The 9,522-nt window shown below is 30.8% G+C and overlaps 1 long non-coding RNA gene across 1 annotated transcript; it reads left to right on the top strand.

Annotated features, from left to right (window-relative positions):
- Positions 1-6,407: 6,407 nt before the first annotated feature.
- Positions 6,408-9,227, top strand: LOC132729118 (uncharacterized). Its single transcript, XR_009625571.1, has 4 exons — positions 6,408-6,818; positions 7,772-7,887; positions 8,342-8,446; positions 8,810-9,227. It is a non-coding gene; the product is annotated as an uncharacterized LOC132729118 (long non-coding RNA).
- The last annotated feature ends 295 nt before the right edge of the window (positions 9,228-9,522 follow it).

Genomic DNA, 9,522 nt, shown 5'->3' with positions numbered 1-9,522 from the left:
AAATCTTCGTTTTTAAACAACAGTCAATAAACCGACGATTTACTTATAAATAAGTATTTACACATGAAATAGCTTAACAGTCTGTTCGTTAGGACAACTCTAACGACATTCAGTAAGTTTGTGTCTGTGTTTCAGGATACAAAAAAAAAATAACAAAAGCAACACAAAACTAGACATAACAAATGTCGTTTTAAACAATATTTGTAAAAGGACCCATCCATTTCACTTTGAATTGTTAGTCAAGAAAATAAATACTCAACTAAACTGTTTTAAATGTTTAATGTTTTAATGATGATGGCTGGTTATATTCATTTGCATAATATTATGTTTAGATGTAGATTGAAGTTTATCAATCAATAACAAATCCTTTGACGAGTAATGTTTTATCCAACGTAAAAAGCTAACGGTTTTAGCAGTTGATGCTGGTTATCACTAACCAATGTTTTAAGCAATAGAGTCCGGACCACCTGAAAAATGTTGAGCGTTTTTCAAAGGTTAAGGACAAATACTCATAGAATTGATTAATATATCTAATATCACTTTGACGTTAAGATTTTAAGTAATTTGATATAACAAAATTATCCAGAAATTGATCTGTTGTTGTCTGGAAAGAGCCGTTGTAATTAAATAGTGCAAAAACAAATGTCGATAAATACACAATTTCTAAACATTCTATTCGCAGTCTGATGATTAATATGCTGCATATTTGTTCGTTAGTGAAGATACATATTAAGTGTTGCTTTATTCAACATTGTTGATTTTTGCATCAAAAGAAATCTTTCTATGTGTGCTATTTTTGGAAAAAAGTAAGTATAAATTTTTAAGACTAAGAGATAAGTTATGTATTTATTCTGATATATTGGTGAAAGTATTAATCTTGATACATGTATTAAAGAATTATACTATGCAACTAAATGAAAAAATAAAACATGTAAATATTGATTTTTTTATTATGGCAGTGATAAAAAACATGTAATCAGCAGCTGAATTCAGTCTTGCAAATTTATCTTTTTTAAAAATTCAAGTTTCTACGTAAAGTTTGTTTTGTGCAGCAGAAAAAATATTTTACTACAAGTATATTGTGCTTCCACATCTCCAGATAAACTAGACCGTATTAAAGACGCACTTCTATTTTAATATCCTTTCAACAAAACTTATGTACAAATGAAATGTCACGGCATATGCCGAGATGGTTAGAAAACAAGCAAATTTGGGTCATGCAATTCTATTATAGAATTTGGAGATCTCAGAGGTGACGAAAGAAGAGTAAAACAACAATAAACAACAACAAGATCAAAAACAACAACGAAGCAATTTATGTAAGATAATTTCTAACTATAGATTGTAGATAGTTTTTAAACAGTTTAAGGAATCTATAATTATTTTCATACATGATTATTATGTGTTTATAATGTTGCTTTTAAAATGTTCACCCACATATCATATCTCAGGCAAGTGCATTCATTCTGTCATATCAATCACCAAAGGGAAAACGAACAAAAACTGAACTCAAACAAGAAATATCAAAATAATTGTTATATTTGAGTGCCTTACTTGCTCTCAGCTTTTAGGTCAGTATAATTGTACGACTGGTAACCATAAAATAACGGATCATCAATTACATAGTAATGTAATCTTTGTCAGGTGCAAGTCAGGTTATAAATATGAACGTACAGATCATCAAGATCGAAACAATTGGAAAGTGGGATTACTACAAAGGAGTTTGTACGTATATTAAGTAAATACACTTTTACAACAGCAAAGAAAGCTAAGTGTTATCACAGTGACACAATTAAATTAAAAGGGAAGAATATAATGTTGCTGATTTGTTTTGGGACAAATGGAAAAAGGGAGAGGAAAAATGTATAAAACAGCAATTGAAACGTCTAAAACATTTAATTGTTAACTTAATCTAAGCAAATTATACAATTTACGAATTGTACGTAAAAAAACAAGTGTAAAAACATCTTTAATGAAGATTTTCAATGTTTTAATTGTTACTGTGCTATGGATACCTGCCTGCCCCCTTGTGATATAGCATTTTCACGTTTGTGAATAATTTACGATCAAAAGAAACAATCGCATGTGGGCATGGATTTCAACTGGATGTGCAATTATGATTAGTACACGACACTGTAAGTTTGTAATAAATTTTATAATGCATAAACCCTTTCAATAACTTGACTGACCTATAAATCAATTTTGGGGAAGTACAGCAAAAACAAACGAAATTACAAAGTAAAAACATGTTTGAGCTAAACACTACCTGCTGATTACCAGCAGTATCCTTATTGCCGGTATTAATCTTGCTCAGATTTGTTTATTGACCTTATGTCGTTTTCGATGAATCAATTAAGTAATTCTTATTGCAGCAACATATATCCGATCAGAAAAGAAAAGAATTGAATTGCGATATTATTTTCTGCATGAATAAAACTATTGCCATGAAATTGATAGGGCCGCTGAGTGTCTGGAATGCATTATTATATTAGAATGTCTTCATTCATATTGACACTTGACACAACTGGCTTTCATTTAGCTTACAGCTTTGGCTTTTCGGTGTACATCGTATTGGGATATGAATAATAATTGCGGCGTAAAATCCTGGATATTTTATCTTTCTTCTTTCTATTTATCTATTTAGAGTAAATCCATTCACTGTTAGTATTACATTAAACGCGTAAGTGCTTATGTTTCAAAACAAAATATTTATTATGAAATAGAGAAAACAGAATCCAACACGTCAAAATTGAAAATGTTGCAGGCTCGGTTTGACGGACCTTTCCGGTTTTTCGTAGCGGAACATTTAACCACACCTTTTCCATTCATTGCTAGGTCCACTGCTCACAAACAGTATCACAAACATAACCTTGTGTTCTTTTGTGCAAACCAGGTCAACCAGTGACTATGTATTATCTTCGTGTAGCGATTGGATAACAAGTTAGCCAATTTACATAAAACTGTAAACACTGGAAAGGTCCATTGAGCCTGTTCAGGGAAAGTCTTAAGAAGTGCAAGTTATCGCCTACGGCCCTAGCACCGGCTTAAGCAGAATTGAACATTTAAACATGAAATGGAAAATTTTGAATTTAGAAATAACCGCAGATGTGTTCATACGGCGGTTATCATCGAACCTTTAATGTGACACAGTATTGTCGTTCCGTGAAAAGCGGCACATGGTCCTAAGTAATATAAAGCGTGTGCCCTAAACGAGAAAACTAAACAAAATGTCTTTTTGAAGGGGACCAAAGGTTATGGAGCCTGCATATCACCGATAAGACGTCAAAATGCAAATTTAAAACAAATTTAAAAAGCAGGCGTGATTATACAGTATTCAACATGGAATATTGGAACCACCTAAGTTCAAAAGGTCAAATAGAAGAAACTAAAAACACCAAAAATATTTACCCACAAACATAATATTGTGCCGAACAATGTTCAAGGATCGAAAAAATAACATCTTTGATTATATGTACGGGGCGACTTTTTATATTCTCCACACGGCACAAATAACACTGAGGTGGCAATAAAAGAGTTTACTATGCCCCATTTAAAGTAAGAGAACTAACCAACTACTTAATTTGGTATGTGTCAATAAATGAAGTTGCCAGTAAAACTTTAGGACAGCGCAATATGATATATTAGGTGAACCAGTAGTTCTAGTTAAAAGGCAAAGATAACGCGTATAAACAATAAAACTTAATTCTATTCGAAAGACAAAGGTGACGTGTATCATGACAGGTTCATTGTCTAGTGTCTAGTATGCATATTTATTGTAATAAATTACAGTGTTATATGATGATATATTCATTATTCAAACCGAATAATTGACACACTAAAGGCAAATTAACGAAACAAGCCTAGTTTGTGTTTGGGTAACGCCAAAGCTATCTAGGAGGTCAAAACAAAGATTAATTATGATGTTGCTTACGAAAGCTCTCTATCAAATGAGTTTGTTAGCTGAATTAATAATTACTTATAGTTCGCAGGATAATATTGAATGCAAATGAGATTTGTTTCATTGTTGCTATCAATGTAATCTGGAGTAAAGAATTAAACAAATAAAAGTCGTCTCGATTAAATTATGAAAGGAATATGTTATTCAGAATTTATTTCATATTGACAGTAGGCAGTCTTCAATTCCAATTAAGTAGGAAAATTACTGGGTTGTTATTTTACCTTTACTAATTCTAGTTCGTCAGTTCATATACGATCTTAATTTGTAAACTTACTGTTAATATAAAGAAACAACATCTTTCACAACGGGTTATAGCTTTTATATTGTCGGTTTTATGCTTTATATTTTAACATAACAACGAGCTGGATGACTAAGAGTTGTCTTATAAATGTTCGTGCTCAAGTATTTGAGAATAATTTAATTCGCAAATATCGTATGTTATTCGACGTAATACAGTACGCTAACATTTTAGTATTTTACATATTGAAAATAATGCAAATTTAGAATTTTTTGATAAAAATCAGTGAACATGTTTCTGTGTCCGTTTGACTTATAACTTTATGCCATTTATGTGATAAGGTTTGGTGGCATTTAAATGTTATATAATATATGTACACATGGTTAGAATCACATCATTAGATAATATTTATATACTTATTTACTTAAAATAATTAAATAAAGGTCACTTATTGAATTTAAGAATTTCTTGAACGTTCTTTAAACGTTACATGTATTCCTTTATTATATTTAACGTGAAAAATAATTCGAGATATATCTTGGCTACTGTTCTATTATGTTTTAAACCGATACGTTGTTTTACCCTTTTACAGCAGTCTAGATTTAAAACTGATTCGAATATTTGTTATTCTATATGTCTATCTATGAAGTCAAGAACTAATAAAATTAAAAAAAATATTTGAATATTTTTCAGACCTACGGTATAGAATTATTTCTAGTAAAATCTCAACAACTAACAAAGTTGCAAGAAATAATATTTCCCAAGTCTCATTTTATTCATGTTTATTACCTCAATGTATAGATCGATTTATGGCACAAGTGCTTTCATGATGACAAACATTGGCATTTTCATTACAAATGAATGACAGTTTTACGGATTCTGAAAAATTAAAAACTTTTACAAACTTAGATTTCAGAATTGATCAGAAGGAAATTAAAGAGGCTATATGTAAACTTAAGAATAAAAAGGCTGTGGGTTTAGATTGTATCGCAAATGAAATGATGAAAACAGGTTATCAGGTTCTTATGCCCTGTATACAAAAAATGTTTAATACTATTTTGTCATCAGGAAAATACCCAAATCTCTGGAAAGTAGGATATATAAAACCTCTACACAAGAGTGATAGTCCAAATGACCCCTCAAATTATAGAGGAATTTCCATTATGCCATGCCTCTCGAAGATTTTTAATAGTATTCTAAATAATAGACTACACAATATTTTTGATGATAATAAGGTGATAAATCAGGAGCAAATTGGCTTTCAACCAAAAGCCAGAACTTCAGATCACATGTTTGTGTTAAAAACACTGGTAGAGAAATATCTGAACAATGGTATGAAAATACATGCATGTTTTGTTGATTATTCTAAAGCTTTTGACAGTGCGATGCATTCTGTACTTTTTTATAAACTGAATGAGGGTGGCATTTCGGGGCAATTTTATACAATTATCAAGAGCATGTATCATAAGAATAAAATTGATGTTCGTCTGGGAAACTCACTCAGTCATCATTTTACTCCAGAAATCGGTTTGAGACAAGGCGATAACCTGAGTCCAAACCTGTTTAAATTGGTTATCAATGATTTAACATCCTGCTTTGGTAATGAAGATGATCCAGTTATGCTTGGTGCCATTCCCCTTAATTGCTTACTATATGCAGATGATGTAGTTCTTTTGTCTAGCAGTGAGAAAGGTCTACAAAGTTGTCTTAATAAACTATATTTATTCAGTGAAGGTGTTGGATTGTCTGTAAACCTAAAGAAGACTAATATATTGACATTTAGCAAAAGTGGAAGGCTATCCAGTTTTAAGTATATATATAATAATGTAGAGGTTAATCATGTTTCGAAATATAAATATCTTGGAATACTATTTTCATCTTCGGGTAGTTTTACTGAGTGCAAAAAAGATTTGTATAAAAGGGCATTAAAAGCAAATTTTAAATTAGGCAAAGCTTTCAGTAATTTGAATACTAATGTTCATACCACATTGCATTTGTTTGACCATACTGTTAAACCTACTTTATGCTAGTGAAATATGATAAACAAGATCAACAAGGAAAGGCGGCGTTCAATGAACGCAACCCCCAATCTGGGGTACTTTGAATACAACAACCAGTAGAGTTAATAAAGAGGGTTTTTGTCTATTTTAATGCTTTAAAGTTATATTCCTGTTCAAATCCATTAAAGTAAATTGTCAAATTAACACCTTATTGTTATCAAATGCATAATTTAACTAGTATTGACAAAGTTTTCCAACTTAGAAACCCTCTCCGTAACATTTCTGGCCATTCTAAAAATTACAATTTCTTATTTGACTGGGTTAGTCAAATAAGATTTATATTTTGGCGGGAAGCCCTTCGATTATTTCCGTAAATGTTCGGATCGGAGTCACGTGATTGATATATGTCAAACCAAAATAATGGCGGACAAGACGAAAGGTGTGAAACGTATAGGCTTACAAGAGAAGAAGATTTCAGATTCGGAAAGGAAAAGTGGAAAGAAACCGTGATTTCATTCAATGAAGGATATACATCGGTAGTGAATCAAGGCGGTGAAAATTTCTAAAAAGGGAAATTAAAGCCAAAAGCGACCGTGAAGTTGTAACATTTTCTGATTGACAGGTGAATACTGATTTCATTTTTGTTTGCGTTTATTTTTTTCTTGGTCTAACTTATAAGAATAATTTCACCTATGAATATATAAACATAGATATTGTGTTTAATTTTTTAGAATTGTATTGACATATGATAAAGAAACTTAGCTTGCAGATCCACGTCTGTGAGTTAAGTTTTCGTTCACTGTAATTTTCGTACCCTTACTAGCCTGAACCATTCCGAATTTATTGTGCATGTTATTATCATTGTTATATCGTTTAATATCTCCAAACACTATCTTTTAAAAATTATTTAAGAAACAAAAATAATTGCATTTTGAGAAAATGTTATTAAACTTATTTACCCATCACATTTAAATATTAATTTATTGTTTTTACTGTAAGTGTAAATGGAAAGATAAACTGTACAACTGGCATGGTAATTACACTTCTGTGTAATAGACCAGCCACACATGACTCAAAGAGGGTTACATGCAGAACTATTGACTAGCAGAACAGGCATTTCTTCATTTGAAGCATGTTCAACTATCAAGTGTTGATCTATAAATGTGACATCACTTTGACTTTGAGATATCTTTGCTTTTGAGCCAAAAGCAAACTTGACCGACATAATCTATAACAAGCCCATAATGTTGAATATATTGGACTACTATCCAGGGTTGACAAATATTCAAAAACATAAAGTAGAAAAAGAAAAAAAATCAATGGGAAAATAGTTAAAAAGTCAACTGTTTTGTATTATTTGAGTCATTTCCGCAGTAAAATTTCAACATTTTTAACAGTAATCATGGAAGATAACAGCAAGATCAAATAAGTGATTGTCCTGAAAACGTTAAATGATACTTAATCATTTGACAACCCTTCTTCCTAATAAGCATTGCTTCAATTCACTTATTTGAATGGCTTTGAATAGTAAAGATTTTAGGCCTTGGTACTAGTATGCTATATTTTCAATTACAGAAATAGATCAATTACATCATCATCATCACGTGTTACAATACCAAGGACATTAAAGATGACCTCAATGCATTTGCAGGGGAAAGTAAGGTGTCTGAAAAGGAGTTAAGTGATGACAGGTTGTAATTTACCCAATACCTTTCAAAATTACTATAAATATGTAGGGGTTATAATTTTATGAATTATTTGGTTTTAAAAATATTTGAAAATATCATTGGTTTGTATTACAGAAATGTATATTGCATGTGAAGCGGTCAAGTAATTTGCACAATTAAAGGAATTATGATAATGAAATTCTGAAGGTTGAACATACATGGTCAAAAATTTCAACACTTGTACTAATCCTGAATAACTTTATATTAAAAATTGTAAACTAAGATTTTTTAACAGACTAGTGTTAACTTTACTTATTGTAAATAACAAGGACTGATTTATGTCATACATAGTAAAACGTTTTCTTTTATATTGGTGTAGTCTGAATATATACAATTCTTAAGTAGAATATTTTTCGCTAAAATGAAAAGGAATTGCATGATTGTTATTTTCTTAAGCAAGATATGGTTTAATCTTCAGGTAGCACTAAAGAAAGCCCATTAAATCCTTTTGAAGTGGAATTGTGACATAGAAATTCATTTCTGGTTTAGTTGTAAAACTGCCACAAACTAGAAACAATTCATGGTAAGTAAACATTTATTTTATATTTGATTTTGTTTGAATTTTTGATATTTTTATATGATTTTTCTGTTGCTCAAGAAATATTTAAATAAAATTCTAGATAGCAATACATATAGTCATTTGTTGCAAGAAAATTAATGCATGCAAGATGTTTTGTTGCATAATGTGGAATACTTCATATGTTTATGGTAAGCATTTTATTTGTAAAATAATTGTGAAATGCCTAGTAATGTTTCATAAAACTTGTTGTCGTTGTTTAATGCATGCTTATTTGTCTTGATATTTTATTACAGGATATAATATCTTTTAGTGTCTAAATCATATAGTTAATTAGCATGAATGGATTCTGTCACATTCTGTTTTCAGATTGTGGAGTACACCAATGCCTAGTACAATCATGGTCCATTATAAATCAGAACAAACCATGGCTGCAAGGAAACAACATGCACATGGCCTGAAAGATCTGGCTGGCGTTTTGATGTATAAAAGTTTTCTGAATAAGATGATATACTATCTCAACTTGAGGTATGTTCTCACCCGGTATAATGAAATAAATTAATATTGTCCATAGGGTTCTCTCTGGATCAGTTTTAGTTTGCACCACCAGATTAGCCAATCAGAAAATGTTGGAGCCAATGGCTCCAAAGTTGGAGCCATTTATTCTGCAAGGGAGATATGCCTGTCTTTGTTAAGATATGCTTGCAGTTTGATGTGAAATTTTTATATGGATTTATTTTCCTAAATAAAAAGGAGTTATGATAAGTCCTGATTAATACAAAGTTCATAATGTCTATTACTTATAGAATGTTAAATGTTGACAGCATCTTTATATGGAGACACAAATGGACCTACATTTATAATTTAATTGTATATGTTAATGTTTAAAGGATTTTTCTTACTAAAAAGCTTTGATGATAATATCATTTTCATTATTTTCACTCATTTTCAGAAGCACAGCTGGCATGGAGGGTATTCACCAGCACATTTTGATGTATTGCGCCGAAAGATTTGCAAATACACACCACCTGTATAAAGGTATGGGCAATCTTCTTATCATAGTATACATGCAAATAGATCAC

Source organism: Ruditapes philippinarum, unplaced genomic scaffold (assembly GCF_026571515.1).
Source record: "Ruditapes philippinarum isolate M1 unplaced genomic scaffold, ASM2657151v2 ctg1250_1_1_1_1, whole genome shotgun sequence".
Classification (NCBI taxonomy): Eukaryota; Metazoa; Mollusca; class Bivalvia; order Venerida; family Veneridae; genus Ruditapes; species Ruditapes philippinarum.
Note: the sequence above shows the minus strand (reverse complement) of the source record. Positions and strands in the feature narration are given on the sequence as shown.